This window comes from Protopterus annectens, chromosome 16.part0, assembly GCF_019279795.1.
Source record: "Protopterus annectens isolate FY-2018-M chromosome 16.part0, PAN1.0, whole genome shotgun sequence".
Taxonomy (NCBI): Eukaryota; Metazoa; Chordata; order Ceratodontiformes; family Protopteridae; genus Protopterus; species Protopterus annectens.
Genome location: NC_056750.1, coordinates 45,881,728 through 45,904,661, shown reverse-complemented (window position 1 = coordinate 45,904,661; position 22,934 = coordinate 45,881,728). Strand labels below are relative to the sequence as shown.

The window sequence follows — 22,934 nt, the reverse complement described above, 5'->3', positions numbered from 1 at the left end:
AGGCAGACCTTCTGTTGGCTTTCTGATACTCCTCCCCCAGCATGATTTCATGTTGAGTAAACAATGCTGGAGTAGAACTGGAAATACTGAAGCACATAGGTCTCAACCTCTTAAGAGGCTAATGTGGAATATGGACCTTAGCAATGTGTGACAAACAGTCAAAATGTAGAACAATCTTATTTTTTGCACTACGCTTAAAACCCACCTCAGTTCCATCAGACTTGATTGAAGTACGCTTTATGCAAGAAGTGTTAAGCTAGTGAATGTATTCATTTGCCTATACACTGAGTATGCAAGCCATCTACACCATTGAATATCAGGCACTGAATAAAAGTGGCACAATAAAGTTTTCAGTAATGCATGGTACTGCAAAAACCAATGAACTTACTTCATAGTTGCCCCCTATATTCATTAAACTGGAGCCCACTACCTAGACCATTTTAAAACTATCCCTTTCTAACTCGTATTCCTTATAGAAAACAGGCTGATCAAGAAACAAAGGAAGTCTTAAACAACAAAATCGGGGGACAAAGGTCCAACATTAGAGAATTATTTTAAATATTGCTCTTATAAGCTTAACAAAGTTGCTAGAGTAGCGGGGCTTGTTTTAACATACACTTTTTGAAGGACGAAGTCTGAGAGACACAAATGTATAAGCCTACTATTTAGTGACTTCCATCCCTTTCAGATCATCTGGCAGTTGCCAGTGAAAAGGGACATTTGCATCTAGTAGGTCTCCAAGCTGTTAGCAACGTTTCAGATTTGTTCTTTAAATTCCTACACCCTGCACACAGAAGCTAATTAGCTCTTCACTACATGTGTTCTATGATGAGTCACATCACGCCTTGCTATTTAATGGACTGGCAGATGCATTTTTAATAAATGTTTTTTTCAAGGGAAGAGTTGTTTACTGTTGCTCATGCTAAGTCTGTCTTCAGTTTTACTTACTTTGTTTAGCAAATGGGTGAGAGTGTTTTGATGTAAGATTTGAAGCAACAGTTTTATATCTCCATGATCATTATAGAAGTAAAACAAAAGAAAAGAGCGAAAGAGAAAGAAACAGTATGCACTCTGATAACGCTGAATACTGTTTTATGGTGACTGAAGACAGATAACCAAGCAACTGGATACTGGTATGGGGGGAGTAGTCCAGCACCTGCCAAGATTCCATTTGACTGTGATCTGGGTCTAATATATTTTTGCTTCTGAAAAGTGTGGAGATGTAATATCGGGTCCTCTTTTCTCTTAAATTAATGATGCTAATAGTATGCTAGTCACATTGTCTGATGTCTCTCTGTCTACTAAATAGCATTAAAATAGATTTTGTAGGGCGGAAGTGGTTCAGAAAATTAAAATTGTCACTGCTAAAAAAAAAGAGAGTTAGAGTTCAATAAAAATCTGCAGAAATAATTTCCTCTTTGGCTGTGGCTAGACATTTAGAGTGAGGGTTTTTACTTTAAACTTCCAGCAAGTAACGCAGAGTGTGCCATGCAGTCACCATTGCCGCATCATTTCTTTGAAGAATTAATTCTATTTAACTGGCTTGTACAATTAGGATGCTGATTGGCTATAACTGCAATATACGAGCCAGTCAAAGCGGAGCCACAGCTGTTCAATGCGGAACAGCAGAACAGTGACCTAAATTAATCCCAAATGCGGAGTGTTCCGCACAGTCCGGAGCACTTGGCTTCTCAGCTGAAGCAACACAGGCTTCTTTTTCACAGATTTGCTATTATTTTTCCTGGGCTTCAACTGTTACAGGATAAAAACAATGCAAATGCATTCACATTCAGCTTTGTAATCTAATCAATATTGCACTAGGTGAGTTACTATTTTTCACACTACTTTTCAAGGAGTTACTGTTAAGTTTGAGTAATGGTGAAACGGGTTGTAGCTATGTGTTGTACTGTTGACAGCCTCATGATTGCTGCAGTTTGCTTTTAAAAATGGCAAGATTGGTATGTTTAGTTTCTATGGAAATAGTTACTCACGTATGTATTGTTTTCAGGTGTCTAAGCCAAGATATGATGTTAGTCATGCTGTGCATACTTCTCAACTGTACAGAATGTTGTAGAATGTTCATGACTGGGTTTCACACACACACACACACACACACACACACACACACACACACACACACACACACACACGCACACACACACCACGTTACTGCCTTGCGCCGCGCGTACGCACACACACACACACACACACACACACACACACACACACACACACACACACACGCACACAGACGCACACACGCATGCATGCACATGCACACTACCTTACCACCTGCATCTTGCGCTGCGCTTGCCTTGTACATGCACACACACACACACACACACACACACACACACACATATCTTTAACATATCAATGCATACTTCATACATGTGCATATCACAGTCTCTCTCTGTTATTTATTCCCAGCACTATCATTGTTTTATTCTATCTCTCTATCACCCTCTAAATAGTATCAGGAATAAGCCTTTGTTCCCTCATAAACTGCACTACACACCTGTCCTACAATTTAATTCTACATTTTCTTCAGAAATAAATAAAAAAAACACTTCATACTATGTACAGAAGAACTAAAAAAATGCACCGAATTGTACTATTTTGCCCAAGAATATGCACCGAATTGTACTATTTTGCCCAAGAATAACTGTTTGCAAAACATACCTCTTTTTCCCCATTACAGCTGCAAGATTTGCCAACTACCTAAGGAAAAATATTTGGAGTCTGCTTGGAGTATTAATGTACCTATGCAGACACTTCCAAGCAAAAATTCTAAATCTTCTAGACCTGCTGCATAATTGGGTGCCATACATATGTCTTCCTATTGTTTTGCTGTCAATTGCTTATTTAACTTCTCTGCCCAACCTTTTCTGGCCTCCTCTGATTGATTCCTATAGTTATCATGCAATATGTTATATGCCTTACTAATTATTTCTTTTTAACAGCAGCTTCTGTTCAAGAGTCAACTAAAAAATCAACCACTATAGGTCCTTCACTTAGGATTCCCATATCTCTTTCTCTTTGCTTATACTCTGATATCAACCTATGGTAGGGAAGGTAGTCTATATCTTGCAGTCCACATGTCTTCTTGGCCTGTTCCCATTTCTTCACATTTCCCTCTCTAATTATTTGTTCCTAATAATGTGGATACTTTGCCAGCTTCCTCCAGTAAATTCCAGTGCCCTCTTGCCAATTCTCTGTACCTGTAATTGCAGTCATCCCTATTCTCAGAATCTCCTTTCTCCATTCCTGTGTTGGCTTAGTTCTTGGTATAATTTCTGTTATTTTGTGAATATAATATTCCGTATGCCTATTGTTTTTCCTGCTTGTGGATATGCATCCAAAATCCTACTCTCTTCCTATTTTTTGAATTTTTATCTTAATTGGAATTGGTGCATGATCTCAAGTAGTTCTTGGGGTTTATAATCACTTTGTCAACTGCACTTTGTGCTGTTGACATTTGTGCAAAACTGCCTTTGGCCGAACTGAAATTACAAATGCCACAATGTCATTCTTTACAATAGCAAGCATTCGCTGTTGTAAGGTTCAACATTGTGGTGCAGATCGCACTATAGTGGGGATCGGGAAATGTACCTTTTCCCTCATTGTAGTGTGATCTTGTAGTTTGTATATATAAGTAGGGGTGTGCAGGGGGGCAGTGTTTGTTAATGTTGAGTGGAAGTGCAGCACTTCAGTAAAGTCGACATTTTTGAAATTTCGACTTTACTAAAATACTATCTTCGACATTTTTTTGTGTTTGGTGTTGAGATTTCCAAACATGTGATTCGGACATTTTAACACCAGAATGGAGTAGATTTGAGTATGTGATAGTAAAAAAACAGTTATTGGATGTGCATCCCAGTCTAAATTAAATGCACATATTCCTATGAAATATAATTTGTGTCTAATATAGCCCAGTTATTGTACCTTGGTGAATAATATGTAGATTCTCTCCAAATTCTTACTACTGAATTCATGTCTTCCATACTTAATATTTTAATATAGTTCTTCAGAAAGCTACCCTTTTTTGCTATATTGTCATTTCTAGCCCTTTCTGATGCATGCTCATTAGTGCAAATCAAATTCCTGTCCCCACCTATAAGTAATATTCTCTGCTTAAAGCTGATTATTTCACCCACAAAATTTTAAGCTCTCAGTAATAGCACTTTTAAATGTAATATAAATGCATGCCATTGAAACCTCATCTCTTCCCAGTTGCCCCTTACTATCACAAATCTACCATTATTATCTGTTTTTAATCTTTTATCACTATTGGAGCACCTCTAGGTAATTAATGTAAGTACTCCTCTTTTCCTTTGTCCCTGACAGTCTGCTGAATATCCATCTTGAAATCCTTTCTTTATCAAATGCACATGCTTATTTCTTTCCAAACATGTCTGCTGTGGCATTGCTATTTGCACTCTGCATATCTTAATATAATTCAATATGCTTTATTTTTGTCCATACCTGTGACACCATTCACATTCCAAGATAGTACAGAAAGTATTGCCATTATGATAGGAATAGGGTATTCCCATCAGTTATGCATGACAGCTTTTTTAAAATGTCAGTTTCCTGCTTTTATGATACATGTATCCATGTGACAGGTTCATCCTATGTCACATTTTACAAGACTTTTTGTTTTAATGAAAACCCTCAACCAGAAAGAAAACCCTCAATAACATATTAACTTAATAAAAACTCACAAAACTATTTACATCTTCAAATAATGAAGTTTAACCATCCTAAGAGGAACAATTAACCAAAATAGACATCTGTAAACACAAACCTTATCTAACCTAAAGTTAAGTTTATCCATGCTCCCACTTATTCTAATTTATGTGTGTTCTTTTTTATCTTTATTCCCCTCATTGATGTGAAAGACATTATACATGCTTTCAGAAAACATCACCTTTAGCCTTGAAGAAACCACTGCTTTGGCTTTTTTGTCGCTCTATAATCAGCTTGTCTCCATGGAAACATAAGCATAAAATGTAGCCCTTGGCTGCAGAGACGAGCTGAAACATTTATTGCCAAAAGAAAAGTTTTTCTTGTATTCAGGGTTCTCTTATTTGCTTGTTTTCACTTAAACCTTGTTATCAGATTAAGCCAAGGGTCTTAATCCAGACATTCACGTCTGCAAAAGTAAGAGAAAACATATAAGTTCTACATATATTATGATATGTGTACTTTTGCAACCCATCCCCCACTTCAACAACCCAAGATAACAGCCTATTAACTTATTGTCTAACCTTTTTTCAATTTTTTGCATTGTAATGCCTACATTTCTTAATACTAACAAAGAAAGAAAGACAGACCAAAAAGACATCTGTTTACTTTAATATCATTTTCACATACAATAAGCAAAATGCTTTACTACAAAACATGCAATTTGTATCATGAAAAGTTTTATAGAAATACAGTTAAAAGAATAGACATTGTTTTAATTACAGACACTTTTTTCCTTCCTCTTTCAATCCCCTCAGTGTCCTTCCAAATGGCAAATGCCTTTTAGTTCCTCATAAGTTTAACAAAGTCAATAAAGCTCCATTCTTCCCATTCAATTCCAAGGTACTCCATATTCTTCTAGTCAGTGCCTGTGATTTTTCACTGTTGCTCTCACGCATTTCCCTTTGGAACAATGGAAAAAGATTCCATGGCAAAGTCTCACCATGTGCTTTATTATAGAAAGAATGTGAAGCAGAGTCCCCTTCTGCTCACTGGCTCACTTTTTTTTACAAACTTTGGTATTTCCTTCTTAACCTGTTCTACTTCAAAACAAGACTTTGATCCTCCAAGAAAACAAATATTCTGAAGACAGCTGGATACAGCATCTTGAATCTCACACCTGCCCTTTGACATTCCCTAATTGCTGGAATAAATGAGTTTCTCTTCTGCCTGGTGTACAATGAATAATCATTTCCATAAACACTCTACTGTCGCTAACTTTTAATATTTTGCTCTTTTGCCATAGTTTTGTCAGGATCAGCTGTTTTTGCTGGTATGACTGCATCTTTAATAATAAAGGCCTTGGCTGCTTTCTCATGGCCAGGTATGGAGCATGCACACAATGTGCCCTATCAGTTAACAGTCCCTGCTGTGGAATACCAGTCCAGTTGCTTATTCATGCTTTCATAAAAATTAATGCAGTTTGCTCTTTCTAGTTTCCCTGCTACAGCAAAAAATGTCATATTTTCCTTACATGGTCTGTCCTCTAATTGTACCATTTTTTAAACATCTCTTCTTGAGCAGTTTCATACTCAGCTCCAGCCTTCTCAAAATTTCAGCCGCTGCTTTTTTCAGTTTTATCAGCTCATCTGCATATCTGTTTAATGTTCCTTCCATTTTTTCAAGCTTTGTAATCAGCTTGTCTCCTTGGAAACATAAGAAAAAAATTATCCCTCAGCTGCAGGCTTCTAAAGACAAGCCAAAGCATTTATTGCTAAAGGAAAAAAATGTTATATTCAGTGTTCTCTTATTTGCTTGTTTTCACTTAAACCTTGTTATCAGATTAAGCCAAGGGTATTAATCCATACATTCACCTCTGCAAAAGTAAGAGAAAACATATCAATTCTACATATATTATGATCTGTGTACAATTGTACCCCATCCCCCACCTCAACAACTCAAGATAACAGCCTATTAATTTATGCCTAACCTTTTTTACTTTTTTGCATTGTAATGCCTACATTTCTTAATATTAACACAGATTAAAGAATGAAAGGCAAACAAAAGGCATCTGTTTACTTTAGTATTGTTATCACATACAATAACTAAAATGCTTTACTACAAAACATGCAACTTGTATCATGAAAAGTTTTATAGAAATACAGTGAAGAACAGAAATTGTTTTAATTGCAGTTACCTTTTTCCTCTTCCCATCTCCTCAGTGTCTTTCCAAATGGCAAATGCCTTTTAGTTCCCTACAAGTTTAACAAAGTTAACAAAGCTCCATTCATCCCATTCAATTCCAAGGTACTCCCTATTCTTCTAGTCACCTCCTGTGCTTTTCTCTGTCTCTCTCAAGCATTTTCCTTTGGAGCAATGGAAAAGGATTCCTTGGCAAAGTCTCTCCATGTGCTTTATTACAGGAAGAATGTTAAGGAGAGTCCTCTTCTGCTCACTGGCTCACTTTTTTGACAAACGTTTGTATTTCCTGCTTCAAAACATGACTTTGATCCTCCAAGAAAAATATTCTGAAGACAGCTGGATACAGCAGCTTGAATCTCACACCTGCCTCTTGACAGTCCCTAATTGCTGGAATAAATGTGTTTCTCTTCTGCCTGGTGTACAGTAAATAATCATTTTCCAAAAAACACTCTACTGTCTCAAACTTTCAATACATTGCTCTTTTGCCACCGTTTTTTCAGGATAAGCTGTTTCTGCTGGTGTGACTGCATCTTTAATAATAAAGATTTTGGCTGCTTTCTCATGGCCAGGTATGGAAAGTGTACATAATTTGCTCTTTCAATCTGTGCTTTCATAAAATGAATACAGTCTGCTCCTTCTAGTTTCCCATGCTACAGCAAAAAATCTCATATTTTCCTTACATGCTTTGTCTTCTAATGGTACCATTTTTGAAACATCTCTTCTTGAGCAGTCTCATACTCAGCCAGTCTTCTCAAAACTTCAAACTCTGATTTTTGCAGTTTTATCAGCTCATCTGCATATCTGTTTAAAGCTTCTTCCATTTTTTCAAGCCTGTTATTTGAGTTGATATACTCCCAAAGTGTTTCATTTATTTGAATCAGCTATGAGCACATTTGATTTTTGTTTCCCTCTAGATTAATGGATGCCATGTTTTGCACCAAAGCTCATGTTTAAACTGCTTTTTTTGCTGAACAGCTGCAGGATTCTTCCCAGTCAGTTTTTCTCTTCACCTTTTCTAGTTGATTTTTTCAGGCTCTCTTAGTTTCATCTTTGCATGCATCCAGGCAGTGAACTTACTAGCCAATAACTGAATTTATTAAAATTGACAGAGTTCCTGGCCCTTGTCTTTCAGTTTTTTTTCACACTCAGACAGCCAAAGTCAAGCTGTCGGTCAATGTGCAGCCATCTTGGAAAGTGACCATAGGTTTATAGGTTCATAGGTTCAAAGGTAGGTACTAGGCTATTGGCCCTAGTGCCTATATAAGCCTAGCCAAAAAGGTACCCTGGCTTTCACCACCCAAGAAAATTATTTTCCTGTATCCCTGTCAAGCAGAGCCACAGAAGTGATCCCTGGGGTGAATTTCCTTTTTCCCATCCAATCATCAAGATTTTTCTTGAAGAGTGCTAATGAGGAGCTTTGTTTGATATAGATAGGTAGTTTGTTCCAGAGTATGGGAAGTCTCTGGGACAGGAATCTAACCCTCCAGCATGTTTTGTTTATTGTGGTGACAATGTTTAGGTCCCTAGAGCATGTAGTGCAGAGGGATTGGGATTTCTTTAAGTGGGCCATGTCCAACAGCTCTGGGTCTGACATAGCATTGTATGTTAGGCAGAGATCGCCTCTGAGTAGGCGATATGTGACGGAGTAAAGCTGGAGTTTTGAGACGGTCTGCATAGGGCATCTGTTTGAGGCTGGTAATCCTCTTTGTGAGGTATTTCTGCGGCCTTTCCAGTTGTTGTAGATGTCTTGTGAGGTACATACCAAAAGGGGCATTGTACTCTATAATGAGTCTAATGAGTGATGACTAGAGGGGAACAATTACCTCTTTTTTCCTGAATGAGAAACCTTTTGTGATGAGGTGTGCCATGTAGAAGGATTTCCTGACTACTGTGGCGATGCGATTATCAAAGGAGAGACTACTGCCCACCTGTGTCCCAAGGTCTCTTATCACACTTTCGGTGTTAAGTAGACTACCGCCTATGTGGTAGTTCATGGGTACAGAGTTTTTACCAAAAGGGATGACGATAATGCACTTTTTGGCATTGAGCTTGAGGCCATGGCTTTGACACCTGGCATCTGTCTCAGTGAGGCCCTTTTGTAGGGATGTCCACATCGTTAGGAGTTTCAATTATGGCTCCTAGTTTGCAGTCATCTGCGAACTTCATTAGCCAAAGACCTTCTGTGTACTTCAGAGAAGTAGATACCAAACAGGAGAGGACCCTGGACTGAACTCTGTGGTACTCCACTTGTCACTGGTCTGAAGTCGGATTTGGAGTCTGCTACTTTCACAGTGAGGGTTCTGTCAGTGAGCCAGTTAGCAACCCATCTTGTGACATAGGGATTTATACCTAATTTAGTGAGTTTATCTATAATTCCAGAGTGGGGGATGGTGTTGAAAGCCTTGGCGAGATCTAGATAGGCTGTGTGAACCACCTTACCCTCATCTACGGCTTTGGTGACTGCTTGAAAGAAGTCTCAGGTTTAGGAGACATGATCTGCATTTTACAAACCCAAACTGGGTGAGGTCCAGAGTTTGGAGATTACCAATGTCTTTGTTTATAAGTTCCATGATGATATGATCCATGGTCTTGCAGACCAGGCTCGTCAGGTTAATGGGGCGGTAGTTCCCAGGGTCTGTGGTGGATCCCCCTTTGTGGAGTGGGATAACCATCGCTGTGCACCATTCAGTGTGCACAAAGCCTGAAGTGAGGCTATGCTTGAACATGGTACTTAGGTGGGGTGCCAGTTTGTTCTGTAGTTCGTGTAGAATGCAGCCTGGGATGTTGTCAGGTCCCATGGATGCTGTGTTCTTGGCTTTGGAGAGTGTGGTTTTTACCTGTGTAACCGTAATTACAGGATCTTTGCATTCTTCCAGTATACAGATGGCCCCTTTAGGGGGTGAGAGGGGGGTAAAGTTAGCACTGAACCTATCTGCCAGGATGTTGGCAATATCACTTGTTTCTGTATATTTAGTGCCACTGTGCTGTAACTCAGACCAGATCCGAATGTTACCATTGAGATTCTTGACATAGCTATAGAATGTTTTGTGGCTGTCTTTAGAAACAGCGGCAATTTTGTTTTCATAACTAGCTTTGGAGGATTTTATGAGGGATCTCAGCTTCTTACTGAAGGCCCCATTGACCAGGGAGTTCCTCCAGTCATGGGATTTTACTCTTTTGCAGCAGTTTCTTTCTTCTGTTGTAGAGTTTATTTATGGCAGTGGGACCACCAGATTGGCTTCCTTTTTGGAGGATAGCATCTTGGTTCTGTTAGGGATAGCATGATCCATGCACTTGTGTATGTGTGCTTATAAAGCGCATTTGTGTAGGATTCAGCAGTCATACCTCTATTTCTGTCTACATGGGTGTTGTGAAGTTTGCCACTTCTGTCTTAAGAAATGTGAAGTTGGCTTTGGAGAATTTTTTTACGGTGGTTTCCCTAATGTGGGGTGGGGGCGGGATGTGGATGCCTAGGGTGATTAGCTTGTGGTTGAATCTGACCAACGAGGAATTGACCCCTTCTACCTGTAAAGCTTAAGTACAAGGCTTATAAATTTAATGTCTGTGAATACCAATATACATCTTTGCTATGTATTCACTGAAACTACATTATAAACTTTATTACTGTAAATACTGATTCCATTAAATATTATACCTTGGAGCTCTTCTCTCCGGGCCTCCACTGAAAAAGGGGCACCTATTTCTAGTCGGACTTTCCCAATAAACAAGTGCCAATCAATCAGTAATCATGTGTTTACACACACACACACACACACACACACACACACACACACACACACATACACACACACACACACACACACTTGTATTACATGAATATTAAACAATCAAAAGGGTAGAATGCTAAGCTGGTAAAACAGTTTTGCTATATAAAAACTGCAAGAGAGCATCTGCAGTATTCTGCACGCATGAGTGAATACTCATCTACGGGAACATGGCTGAATCAAAATTTTACATCGCATAGGCAAGCAGGAGTATGCAGTAAAATGAATGTTTAACTAAAAAGGTGGAGGTTGTGAAAAGGTGCAAGAACACTTTAAAGTTGTCAGTACATATGTGTGAGTGTTCGTGAGCTAGGGTTAGATTAAACAATAAGGAAAGGGAGAAATTAATGCTATGCTTTGGTAGTGGTAATGTTAGGGGATACAACTGCCCCCCTTCACCAACAATAAAGCTATTCAGTTAGTGCCCGGTCTGGGTTTTGAAGCAAAGCTTTACTGATGTAAGGCTAAAATTGCTAGCAGAGTGATAGTCAATGTTTTGTGATTTGCTCTTTAGAGGCACTTCAGTGTTTTTTGCACTTGCTCTTTTTTCAGCCACGAGGTTCACTATTTTATATATTCATTGTTTCTAATATAACATGTACATACGTACACAAGTAATGAGCACACACACACACACACACACACACACGCATATACCCACACACACACACACACACACACACACACACACACACACACACACACACACACCACACACAAACACACACGCCATCATTTGCCACGAATAACACGCGACATGCGCCGTCATCACATGCATGCACTCCACACACGCGACGCGACGCCATCACATCGCACACATGCATGCACGCGACGCGACACACACACGCGACGCGACACACACGCACACACACGCACAGACACATACACACGCGTCGCACACACACACACACGCCAAGCACGATTACACACACGCACACACACACACACACACGCGACACACACACACACACACGCGACGCGATCGCACACACACACACACACACACACACACACGCACACACCGTATGGAGTTCCATAATTATGCTTCTATAGCGAAAAGAAATAGTTAAAGTCACGTGCAGCCTTGGGAAGATGTAAAGAACAGTGCTTCAAGGGTGAACTATTTCTCTTAAATGTGACTTTGAAATTTGACTTGCAAGTTTAGTTGAAATAAAAGAAAAAACTTTGGAGAAAAGATATTTTCCCCATTTAAAAAATTTGTGAAGATAAATTTTAAATATTGAATTGCTGAGGTATCAGTGCTTCCATCTGTAATTGCATTGCTGATGATTCAGGGGTGTTTTTTTCTCCCCCTGATAATGATTGCTGCCTGGTCTCACTTCTAATAAGCATGGGCAGTATTGCATGTTTACATTGGTTAGGCAGTATTGCATGTTTACATTGGTAAACCTGGTTGGATGTCTGAGGTTTGCACAGACCCATTGAATACTCTTTTGGAAGCTTTGTGCAATCTGTGATTGGACTAACTAGGGAGAACTCACCAAAGCAGCATTGGTTATAGGACCTTTCAACCTTCACATATTTTGCACATTATATATGTAAGTTTATAGCTGTTGTTCCTAGTGTTTATTGTGCCATTACTGGTTTAAGCTACAAATCACCTAATGCATTTACATCTAATTCTGATCTTGTTGTCCGTTCTGCTGCTTACATTTGTGTGAGTTATGCTACATAGGTGGATATTGTGAAAACTTATGAATCATATATACAAGCACACATATTATATCAAGCACAGGAGTACAGTTAGTGGATTTGACAGTGGCAGCTTTACAAGTGGCAGGGTAGTTTTGAGTTAAGCATAACTCATGGCTTGAATACTAGCAGTCTAATCACACGATCATATAAGCTTACTTGTATTTTGCAAAACTGATGGTGCATAAAAACGTCCTGATGGAGGCTTGAAAAGAGATGAAAGTAAGTGCTGAAAGACTAATAAACATATGCATTGCTCCCAACAGACAATGTAGCTTGTGGTTTCTGTTTTGAATGAAAATGAACATAGGAAGTTGTCTAGCAATACACACCTTTCAGCAGGCAAACTTAAAGATTCTTGACACATTTGTCAAGCATTTAATACTGCTTACCTCCCCTATTGAGCAGGGTCTTAGATGATAAGACTGGTGTAAATTTTTGTTTACCTATCCGTCCATCGAGACTAGCTTAAAGGAAGTCAAAGTAGAACTTTGCTTAGCCTGTAGTGGCAAGTTATTCCATAGGCTGGGGATATGCTGTGTTAGGAATCTCTCCCTCTAGTGAGTCTCGTTTATTTTTGTTGTAGATTTAGGTCTCTAGTGCAGGTCTATGAAGAGGAACTAGTTTTTTGGGGAAAATAAAAGGTCATACAGGACTGGGGCTTCCACAGCCCAAAAAGCTGGATGCAGGTCACCTCAGAGCAGACAATAGGCTATTGAGTAAAAGGTGAATCATGCTAATCTTTTGGGACAGTTGAAAGAGTTAAGACCTTTGATTTTCTTGGATACTTTCCAGTTGAGAAATATGCTTGGATTTGTACCTGCCAAAGGGGGTGCTGTAAGGTAGGATGACTTCTATGGCTTTTGAGGATATTCCTTTGGTAATTAATAGATCCAGGTCAAAGAATTTCCTGATTGTGATGGAAACATAATGATCATATGAGAGACGGAGAGACAGTTTTCCACTTAGTTACCCAGTTGTCTTATGACCACCTCTGTCTGAAGAGGAGTATCATTTCTAACATATGAGGTTGGAACAACTTTTCTACCAAACATTACTACAATACACTTTTTTATATTTAATGTTAGTCTGTTTCAGAACTCCAGGAATGTGTATATTCCAGTCCTTGCTAGAGCTGTTTCGTATCAGTAGATGATTACACAGCATTATCCAACTAGTAGTTATCAGCAAACTTGGTCAACCATATTTCATTGATATTGGCTTGAATGTCTGAAAATTAAATGCCAAGCAAGTGAGGGTCTAGCATGGATCTCTGTGACACCCCACTGATTACAGTTTTACATGCAGAAAGTGTTCCAGCGTTAACAACCTGGCATCTGTTGGTCATCCAATTTGCACTCCAGCACACTATGTAGTGATTTACATTATGTTTGCCTATCATTGTCATCAACCCCCCCCCCCTTTTCCTATCTTCTACATGGGGTCTGGGTATCATATCAACTGTAACCATCTCTCTCTATTCAGTTCCACTCTGCAACTTTCTTAGACATTCATGTCTGACTGTCACAGGTCTTCTCTCATACAATCCATCCACCTTTTTGATGGATGCCCCGATTCTATTTGCTTTCTTTCTTTCATCTCAAATGTTCTTCACCAGATTATCTTTTGTTTTTCTGCACATGTGCCCAAACCACCATAATCTATTCTCTTTGACCTTTTTGGAAATTCCAAATACTTTGGCTTCTACTCTTATTTCTTCATCTGTCCCAGAGTGTGCATCCTATCACCCATCTAAGGCACTTCATCTCCATCACCTGTAGCTTCCCTCAGTGGCTCTAGCTTTACTGCCCAGGTTCCTATATTATACAGTAGTATTGGTTGCACCACTGTTTTATACCCCTTCCTTTTCAGCTTCATTTGCATTCTTCTGCTATAGACTACCCCTGCCACTCTGTGGCAGTTGGCTGCAGCCCCTCTGAATCTAGCTTTGACCTCCACATTCTGGTTTCCTTTCTCCTCAACCAACCCTTCCAGATACTTGAAGCTGTTATCTTGTTGCAATATTGTCTTTTCTATCTCAGTTTACATTTTGTTCTGATTTCCCCCATTTGCTGCCATCAGAACTGTCTTATCTGTACTCATTTTCATCCTGCCTTCAGTTTTGCATTCCATCACCTATCTTTTGCTGATGTTCCTGCTCAGTGTCTGTCTGTAATGCCACATTCTCTGCATACAGCAACTTTATTGATTTGTCCCTTCCTACCTGTTTGCTAATGTAGTCCATCACCAGTATGAACAGCAGTGGGCTCAGAGCTGAACCCTGATGCACACCCACTCCCGCTTGGAAACCCTCTGTGAAACTGAACAATGTTCATACTGAAGTTATTGGGTACTTGTACATAGCTTGCACTAATCCTACCAATGTTTCTTGGACTCTGAACCACAACAGGACTGCCCAAATCAGCTTTCTTGGGACCTTGTCATGCTTTCTCCAAGTCTAGGAATGCCCAGTTGGAATCTTTCATCATCTGTAGCTCCTTCTCAAGTATCCACCTCATTGTAAACATTGAGTCAGTTGTGCTGCATCCTGATCTGATTCCAAACTCCTAATCTCCCATCTTACTTTCTACTACTCTGTGTATTGGTTTATTAATCACCCTTTCCAGAACTTTCATGCAGTGTGAGAAGAGTTTGATAATTCTGTACCGCCCACAGTTATGAATGTCCCCCTTTGTTCTTGAACACTAGGACTAGTATGCTTATTCTTCAGTCATCTGGGATATGTCTTTCTCTCTATACTACTAAGAGTAACCATTGGAGCTATTTCTTCCCTATCACCCAATATCTTGATCATATCAGCTGTGAACTCATCTGAGCTTGCTGCTTTAACTGACTTCATTTTCCCCAGTGCTGTTCTTACTACTACTAGGGTGGGCTCTACCTCTTCATTTATTGTAGGCTGTGTCTGGAGCATGGGCTCCACCTCTTCATTCATTGTAGGCTGTGTCTGGAGCAGTACAGATTCTGTGGGGTTTTCTTCATTCAGAAGCTGCTGGAAGTACTCCTTCCATCTGCCTTTGACATCTTGTAGACTAGTGAGTAGGCTGTTGCTGGCATCTCTTATGAATGGTGTCTATCTTCTTTATCTTTCTGTCTTTGCCTTGCAGCCTAATAGAGTTTCTTTGTGCTATCAATTGAGTCACTTTCCAGAAGTTGGTAGAATGCCACTGATGCCTTGTTTTTGCTATTTCAACTTCTCTCTTAGCCTTTTTGTTAGTCAGCCACATTCCTTCTTAGCCTGATCCATCTTTTCCATCTAACAGTTTTTCCTGCACTACTTCTTTTTTTTTTGATAACTTCCTGGATTTCTGCATTCCACCACCAGCTTTTCTTACATACCTTATTTATATTACTGGCTTGGCTGCATATCTCTTCTGTAAGTTTACATACATGCTGTTTTGAGGCTGTGCCATTCTTCTTCAACTCCACCTACTTTCTCTTATTCTTGGGGTGCTAGAGCCCTGAGCAATTCCTTAAATTATTCTGCTTTCTCTCCAATCAACTTCCAAGTCTTCAGCCTGGTCTCTGTGGATCTTACAACCCTTTCTGACTACTGCTTGCATCTGATTGCAGCAACCAATGTTTTATGCTGTGCTGTAACTCAGACCAGATCCGAATGTTACCATTGAGATTCTTGACATAGCTATAGAATGTTTTGTGGCTGTCTTTAGAAACAGCGGCAATTTTGTTTTCATAACTAGCTTTGGAGGATTTTATGAGGGATCTCAGCTTCTTACCGAGGCTGACCAGGGAGTTCCTCCAGTCATGGGATTTTACTCTTTTTGCAGCAGTTTCTTTCTTCTGTTGTAGAGTTTGTTTATGGCAGGGGACCACCAGATTGGCTTCCTTTTTTTGGAGGATAGCATCTTGGTTCTGTTAGGGATAGCATGATCCATGCACTTGTGTATGTGCTTATAAAGCGCATTTGTGTAGGATTCAGCAGTCATACCTCTATTTCTGTCTACATGGGTGTTGTGAAGTTTGCCACTTCTGTCTTAAGAAATGTGAAGTTGGCTTTGGAGAAATTTTTTACGGTGGTTTCCCTAATGTGGGGTGGGGGCGGGATGTGGATGCCTAGGGTGATTAGCTTGTGGTTGGATCTGACCAACGAGGAATTGACCCCTTCTACCTGTAAAGCTTAAGTACAAGGCTTATAAATTTAATGTTTGTGAATACCAATATACATCTTTGCTATGTATTCACTGAAACTACATTATAAACTTTATTACTGTAAATACTGATTCCATTAAATATTATACCTTGGAGCTCTTCTCTCCGGGCCTCCACTGAAAAAGGGGCACCTATTTCTAGTCGGACTTTCCCAATAAACAAGTGCCAATCAATCAGTAATCATGTGTTTACACACACACACACACACACACACACTTGTATTACATGAATATTAAACAATCAAAAGGGTAGAATGCTAAGCTGGTAAAACAGTTTTGCTATATAAAAACTGCAAGAGAGCATCTGCAGTATTCTGCACGCACGAGTGAATACTCATCTACGGGAACATGGCTGAATCAAAATTTTACATCGCATAGGCAAGCAGGAGTATGCAGTAAAATGAATGTTTAACTAAAAAGGTGGAGGTTGTGAAAAGGTGCAAGAACACTTTAAAGTTGTCAGTACATATGTGTGAGTGTTCGTGAGCTAGGGTTAGATTAAACAATAAGGAAAGGGAGAAATTAATGCTATGCTTTGGTAGTGGTAATGTTAGGGGATACAACTGCCCCCCTTCACCAACAATAAAGCTATTCAGTTAGTGCCCGGTCTGGGTTTTGAAGCAAAGCTTTACTGATGTAAGGCTAAAATTGGTAGCAGAGTGATAGTCAATGTTTTGTGATTTGCTCTTTAGAGGCACTTCAGTGTTTTTTGCACTTGCTCTTTTTTCAGCCACGAGGTTCACTATTTTATATATTCATTGTTTCCTAATATAACATGTACATACGTACACAAGTAATGAGCACACACACACACACACACACACACACACACACACACACACACACACACACACACACGCACACACTGCATGGAGTTCCATAATTATGCTTCTATAGCGAGAAAAAGAAAATAGTTAAAGTCACGTATAGCTCTGGGAAGATGTGAACAGTGCTTCAAGGGTGAACTATTTCTCTTAAATGTGACTTTGAAATTTGACTTGCAAGTTTAGTTGAAATAAAAGAAAAACTTTGGAGAAAAGATATTTTTCCCCACTTAAAAAATTTGTGAAGATAAATTTTAAATATTGAAATGCTGAGGTATCAGTGCTTCCATCTGTAATTGCATTGCTGATGCTTCAGTCGTGTTATTTGCTGCTCCTGATAATGATTGCTGCCTGGTCTCACTTCTAATAAGCATGTATTGGTTGAGCAGTATTGCATGTTTACATTGGTTAGGCAATACTGCATGTTTCAGGAACTGCCAAAAAAACTCCAAACACGTCAAAGCAAGCAAGCAGATAAACGAATGGACACACTCGCCACCACGGAGACCAGTTCACTAAACTATTTATGTAACTTTTATTGTATTCCAAACGCCAAACACTCCAAAAGCATGAACATGAAACCTCAAATCATACACATAAACACACAAAGACATACTCGGAGGCTCTGATCAAAAATCTACCAAAACAGCAGAGGCCACCAAAGCAGACACCCAAACAACCACCACCTCAGAACACAACACCTGCAACACATAGACGTCACAGTCAGAGTGTCAAACAGTCACAGCCCTTAAGGCCAAACACAATGCCAGACACACTAGTCATTGGTGACTCCATAGTCAGACACACTGACGCCCCGCCACCAGACTGAGTAAGGAGAAGGTCACAGTAAGCTGCCTGTCGGGCGCTAGAATCTGCCACATAACGCAAGCACTGGTCTCTCAACAGCACGTACAAATACGACTCAGTCATTGTCCACGCTGGTGTAAACGACCTGAGACGTACCTCCTTGGACTACATGAAAAGAGACATTGAGGAGCTCTCTGATTACGTAGCCCAGGCAGGTATGACCCTGACCTTGAGCAGTATCCTACCTTCACCAAGAATGATGCCACAATACAGAGATAAGATGATCAGCTTTAACAATTGGCTTAAACACTGGTGTCATTCAAAGGGGATCCAGTGTCTGTCTGCCTGGGATGACATGCTGGACAAGCCATGTTGCTTCAAGAAGGGACGGCTTGCACCTGTCACCCTGGGATTCCGGATATTGGCAAAGGCTCTTGCCACCCCCATAGTGCCTTTTTAGGCAAGGCTCAAATTCTAAACCTACCACCCTAGAACACAAAAAGGAAAAAACTAAGGGTAATGCTGCTCAATGCCAGAAGTCTAAATCTCAAAATGCACGCACTCAAGGCCCTTCTCAGTATGGAGAACATCGATGTCTGTGCTGTGACAGAAACCTGGTGCAAGGCTCCTGAGAGCACCCCAGCACTATCAGGTTTTACCTCATATCATGCTCCGCCCCAAAATCCGGACAATACCAAGAAAGGAGGGTGGGTATCCATATTCATCAAGGACACCCACACCTCAAGACTGGTGGCAACGCACGATGCATCAGAGACCATCCAGGTGCAATTAACCATAGGCAAGACTGCTCTGCAAATTGTAGCATGTTACAGGCCACCCTCACAAACTCAGGAACCTCATGGCCTTCCTGAAAACACTAGAGGATAAATGTATCACCAAACACCATCATACCAGGTGACTTCAATTACCCTAATATAGACTGGGAACAATACTCAAGCCCAAACACCCTAGCCCAAAAGTTCCTGGAATTCATAAACTCAAATGCCATGGAACAACTAGTCACCATCCCCACAAGAGGAGATAACATACTTGATCTCATCATCACGAACATGGGAGCACAATGTTCAACACCGAAGTATACCCTCACTGGTGAGATCAGATCACAACTAATCTCGCTGGAGGTCCTCATCCCACCCCCACCTGAAATAAAAAAGACCACAGTAAAGAACTTCTTGAAAGCCGACTTCACACTTCTAAAGACTAGTGTGGTCTCCTTTAAGGCCCCCGAGCCGGCAGAAAACAGTACTCAAGCCGCTGAATCACTTACAAATGCCTTCTACCAGCACCTGCAGGACTGCATGGATAAGGCAATCCCAAGCAAAACAAAGACTCTTTGTACCAAAGGCAAGTGTCAGTCTGGTGGACCCCAGCCATAAACAAACTCTACAACAAAAGGAGGAAGCTACTACAAGATAGAGCAAAATCCTTAAAAGGTAAGACACCCTTGATCACTATAAGTAAAAACTAAGAGCTCTCATAAAATCATCCAAAGCAAATTTTGAGAGAAAAATAGCTAAAGACTCAAAAGACAATCATAAGGCCTTCTTTAGCTATGTTAGAAACCTGGGAGGAAACTCCCAGATATGCTCAGAACTAGTTCAAAATGATGTGAAGATTACTGATCCTACAGACATTGCCAACATACTGGCTGACAGGTTCAGTGCAAACTTCTACCCTCCCCAAAAGGAGAGATATCTATACCAAAGCGATTGCAGCCCCCAAACATCTCCAACCCAAGTGAGAACTGCTCCTTCCAAAGCAAAAACCACAGCCACCATGCGACCTGGTGGTGACCCGGCTGTGTGCTCCACGAACTCAATGAGGAATTAAACCCACAGCTAGGACAGCTGTTTAATCAAAGTCTTACCTCTGGATACGTACCCAGGGAGTGGCACACTGCAACTGTGGTCCCACTTCACAAAGGCGGTGCCTCCACCCGCCCTGGAAATGACCGCCCATTAGCTTGACAAGCCTTATCTGCAAAGCTATGGAGAGGATCATAATGGACCTCATAAATAAAGACATAGGGAATTTGCAGACTTTGGATCCAACCTAGTTTGGCTTTGTCAAAGGCAGATCATGCCTTTTAAACTTGGTTGACTTTTTCAAAACAGTCACCAAAGCCATTGATGAGGGAAAGGCAGTCCATACAGCCTACCTCGATCTGGCGAAGGCCTTCGATACAATACCCCACTCTGGTATCATTGAAAAACTCATCAGCTTAAATGTTAACCCATACATCACAAGATGGGTTGCAAACTGGCTGAGTGACAGAACCCACAGGGTCAGAGTTGCTGGCGCCATGTCAGACTCAAAGCCTGTCACAAGTGGTGTCCCACAGGGCTCAGTCCTGGGCCCACTCTTGTTTGGCATCTACTTTTCAGTACAAGCAAACACAGGAGGGTTATGGCTGACAAAGTTTGCAGATGACTGCAAACTGGCCATAGTAGAAAACACATCTGACACAGATATCCTTCAGAAGGGTCTCACAGAAACAGATAACTGGTGCCAGAGCCATGGCCTAAAGTTAAATGCCAAAACATGCATAGTCATACCCTTCGGGAAAAACAAGGTTACCCCTAGCTACCAAATAGGTGGCAATCCACTGAGCACAGAAGAAGTTATCAGGGACCTGGGGACCCAGGTTGATAGTAGTCTGTCATTCGACACCCATGTAGCTAAAGTAGTTAGGAAGACCTTCTACATTGCCCACCTTATCATGAAGGGATTTTCATCTAGATCAAGGGAGGTCATAGTCTCCCTTTACTCATCACTCATCAGACCAATGATTGAGTACAGTGCCCCATTCGGAATGTATCTGACCCGACACTTGCAGCAGCTGGAGAGGCCACAAAAGTTCCTCACCAAAAGGATAAAGGGTCTCAAAAGTCTGTCCTATGCTGCCTGACTGAAAGAACTCCAGCTCTATTCAGTCGCCACCGCTTGCTCAGAGGTGACCTTTGCCTAACATACAAGGCCATGTCAAACCCAGATTTGATGAATATGCTTCACCTCAAAAAATCTAGATCCATCAGAGCCACAAGGGCGGGAGACTTAAACCTCGACACGGCTATTAATAGGACGTGCTGGAGGGATAGATTCATCACCCAAAGACTCCCTATGCTGTGGAACAAAATCCCAGTATATGTGAGGCAGAGCACCTCGCTGGCCTTGTTCAAGAGAAATCTTGACCAATGGATGGGAGATTGCAGATATACCCCAGGGATTACCTCAGTGTCACTGCTCGACAGAGGCACAGCAAAATAATGGCTATAGGCACAGCAAAATAATGGGTATAGTTCCCCATACTAAAGGGGTGGCGTAAGCCACAAAACGATGGGCTAGGCTTGTAAATGCCCTCGGGCAGATAGCCTAGTATGAACCTATGAACCTATGAACCTATGAACGCCTTAGTAAAAAATCGCACACTGCGTTTTCGTCACCTTCTCGACTTCATCAGATTAACCAATACATCTAAAAGATTGCTTTCATATAGTCTTTCCCTTAAATTAATTGGCAATTAATTAAATCCAATTAGAATTTAAAACAGCAATTCCAAATGTTCAAAAATGCTCAGTCCTCCATAACACCATAAATACATTTCCACCATACAAATTGTAATTCCTAAAAGATGGATGTGTATAAATAAATTAAAAACGTTACCATTATATAAATATTCCATTAAATACTTAAAATATATAGTATATTTCATGAAAATATATAAATTTAAGAACTAGCAGCATAGAGTCATATATTGTATAAAAACACTTAAAACATTCTAAATTCGTATATAAATTTATAATACAACAATATAACTATATTTTTATTATAGATTTTATTTTCATTTTACATCATGCTTGACATTTTACTAAATGCATTTTTTATTAATTCATCTTATTAATTGGGAATATCTGTGAGTCTCCTGCAATAAATTTATATATGAATTTAGAACACCAACGGAAAATGTTAGGCAGAGTAGAACAGGTACATATAGCTGCAGTAGGTGTAATTATTGCAGCTATATACCTGTAAATCAAGTTTTTGTTCATCCTGAGACATTGAGAGAATTTAAGTTCTCATGCTCTGCTACTTGTAGTACAAGTAATGTTGTTTATCTGGCCTGTTGCACACAATGCCCCAAGTTTTATGTAGGGAAAACTATTTGGCAGTTAAAAGATAGAATTAGAGAACACTTGTACTATACACGAATAGAAGATACAAGACGTGCACTGGCCAAACACACCATACAGGCAGGAAAGAAACATACGTTTCAGTTTACTGTGATGCAAGTTATATATCCTGATATAAGGATGAGAGACATCAACAATACTACCGAAAAAGCTGAACAAAAATGGATAATACGGCTACAAGCTGATAAAAGTTTTGGGTTGAATGATTCTATTAGTCTGAAACCTTTTCTTAAAGACAGGAAGTTGATACACTAAAAAGTTTTTTGTTGATTATTTATATATTAAAAGGAAATACATATATATATATATATATATATATATATATACATATGGATTCTTATTACAAAAATGAAAGTTCACTACTTCGAACTTGTAATAGGAAGCCTCACTTCTGCGAAAGTTCACTTTAACGAAAGTGAACTTTTGCATAAGTGCACTTCACCGAAAACACCGCAGCACAGTGGAGGACATAAAAAACAAGCTATGTCCTCCACTATGGTGCGATAGTCATGGACC

At 40.0% G+C, this 22,934-nt stretch overlaps 1 long non-coding RNA gene across 1 annotated transcript in view; it reads left to right on the top strand.

Annotated features, from left to right (window-relative positions):
• LOC122790376 overlaps window positions 1–22,934 on the top strand; it is a 38,460-nt gene that overhangs the window by 479 nt on the left and 15,047 nt on the right. The gene's annotated exons all lie outside the window — the stretch shown is intronic.